The sequence below is a fragment of the Eulemur rufifrons genome, chromosome 30 (assembly GCF_041146395.1).
Source record: "Eulemur rufifrons isolate Redbay chromosome 30, OSU_ERuf_1, whole genome shotgun sequence".
Lineage (NCBI taxonomy): Eukaryota > Metazoa > Chordata > Mammalia > Primates > Lemuridae > Eulemur > Eulemur rufifrons.
The window spans coordinates 63,685,527-63,687,724 of NC_091012.1; the positions used below are offsets into that span (position 1 = coordinate 63,685,527).

At 48.0% G+C, this 2,198-nt stretch overlaps 1 pseudogene; it reads left to right on the forward strand.

The window, feature by feature from the left end:
- The first annotated feature begins 641 nt into the window (after positions 1-641).
- LOC138378476 (eukaryotic translation initiation factor 3 subunit F-like) lies at positions 642-1,765 on the forward strand (annotated as a pseudogene).
- Positions 1,766-2,198: the final 433 nt, after the last annotated feature.

Here is a 2,198-nt window from a genome sequence, read left to right on the forward strand (position 1 = left end):
CCTAGGTCCAAAGAGGGAGTGCCTCCAATAAGAGACACAGGTTGAGTTCTATTAAACTTAAAGCTATAGTTACCACTATGGTCACTTCAATTTCCTCATGACAGTGGATCAGCAGGCAAAGAAAGGAGTTTATATACCAATGGAGAAAATTGATCCTTATTACCATCCAGAGCTAAGGATTATTGCTACGTAATAGTGATAGGGAGGAGTATGTCTGAAACCCAGAGGATTCATCAGAGATTCTTGTGGTGCTTCTGTGCCCAGTGACAACAGTAAATGGGATCAGTCAGTATAAAATAGCTGTTGATGTCTTCATAATTTTAAGAATTGTTTACACTTGAGGTCTTGGCTAAGTGGAGCTGAATACAACAAAAAGTCTTGGACTATTGTCTCAGAAATCATTCTAGGAAGCCTGTCATACTTAGGCCTGGTTCTTTAAAAATAGTATCTGTCCTTATTCTTTGGAGGCTGGAAGTGAATTTAGCAGCATTCATTAAACATCTTCCAGTTCCTGTTTTTAACACTTTAACTGTTCTGACTGCAGAACTTCATATGTTCTTTTCTAAGTAGCTTTATAAAGAACTTTATATGTTCTTTTCCAAGTAGCTTTAATATGTTAAAACGTCCAGATTCTCTCCTTCTTTCGCGACAAGATGGCCACACCGGCAGTAACAGCAAGTGATCCTCCCTCCACTCCCGCCCCAGCCCCGGCGGCGGCCCCAGACTCAGCCCCAGTCTCAGCCCCAGCCTCATCCCCGGCACCAGCGCCAACGCCAGCTCCAGGGCCAGCTGCGGCTCCGGCCTCATCTTCAGACCCCGCGGCAGCAGCGGCTATGACTGCAGCTGCGGGCCAGACCCCGGCCTCAGTGCAAGCCCCGGCTTAGACGCCAGCGCCCTCACTGACTGGTCTCGCTCTCCCAGGGCCCTTCCCTGGCGGCCACGTGGTCAGGCTGCCCCCAGTCATTTTGGCCTCCATGGTGGACAGCTATGAGCGACGAAACGAGGGAGCTGCCCGTGTTATCGGGACCCTGCTAGGAACTGTTGACAAGCATTCAGCGGAGGTCACCAATTGCTTTTCAGTGCCGCACAATGAATCAATCAGAAGATGAAGGGGCTGTTGACATGGAATTTGCTAAGTACGTGTACGAACTGCACAAAAAAGGCTCTCCAAATAAGCTCATCCTGGGCTGGTACGCTACAGGTCATGACATCACAGAGCACTCTGTTCTGATCCACGAGTACTACAGCCGGGAGGCCCCCAACCCCATTCACCTCACTGTGGACACAAGTCTCCAGAACGGCAGCATGAACATCAAAGCCTATGTCAGCACTTTAATGGGTGTCCCTGGGAGGACCATGGGAGTGATGTTCACATCTCTGACAGTGAAATACGCATATTATGACACTGAACGCATTGGAGTTGACCTGATCATGAAGACCTGTTTCAGTCCCAACCGAGTGATCGGACTCTCAAGTGACTTGCAGCAAGTAGGAGGGGCATCAACTGGCATCCAGGATGCCTTAAGCACAGTGTTGCAGTATGCAGAGGATGTGCTGTCTGGAAAGGTGTCAGCTGACAATACTGTGGGTCGCTTCTTGATGAGCCTGGTTAACCGAGTACCCAAAATAGCTCCTGACGACTTCGAGACCATGCTCAGCAGCAACATCAATGACCTGCTGATGGTGACCTACCTGGTCAATCTCACACAGTCACAGATTGCCCTCAATGAGAAGCTTGTAAACCTGTGAATAGGCCCCAGGCAGAACTCCTGCTGGTCCGGGTCTCACCTTAGGACTCAGTATGAAGTGAAGGCGAAATGGTTTCTTTGTGGTCTTGAGTCACACTGACTCAGTCAGCTGCTTGTGACTCTAATAAACATGGCCTACCTTTTGTAAATAAAAACAAAGTCCAGATTCTCTTTTTTACCATCCCTGATATTTAATCTATACATTTTTTTTTTATGATGGTGTCCCTATTGGCACAAGGTATCTCCGGGTGGAAACTGGGAAACAAATCATAATTCACATGCCCCAGGGATATTGGAACACTACAGTTTGCTGACAATGCTAGAATTAAAAGGGCCAGACTTCTGTGAGCTTAGAGGGTAGCCCAGGTCTCCAAAGCCTCAAAGGAAGCTGAGGACCTTGATCATTCATTGGATGTAGAGCACGTCAATTGTCGCTTCTCAGCAAATGAG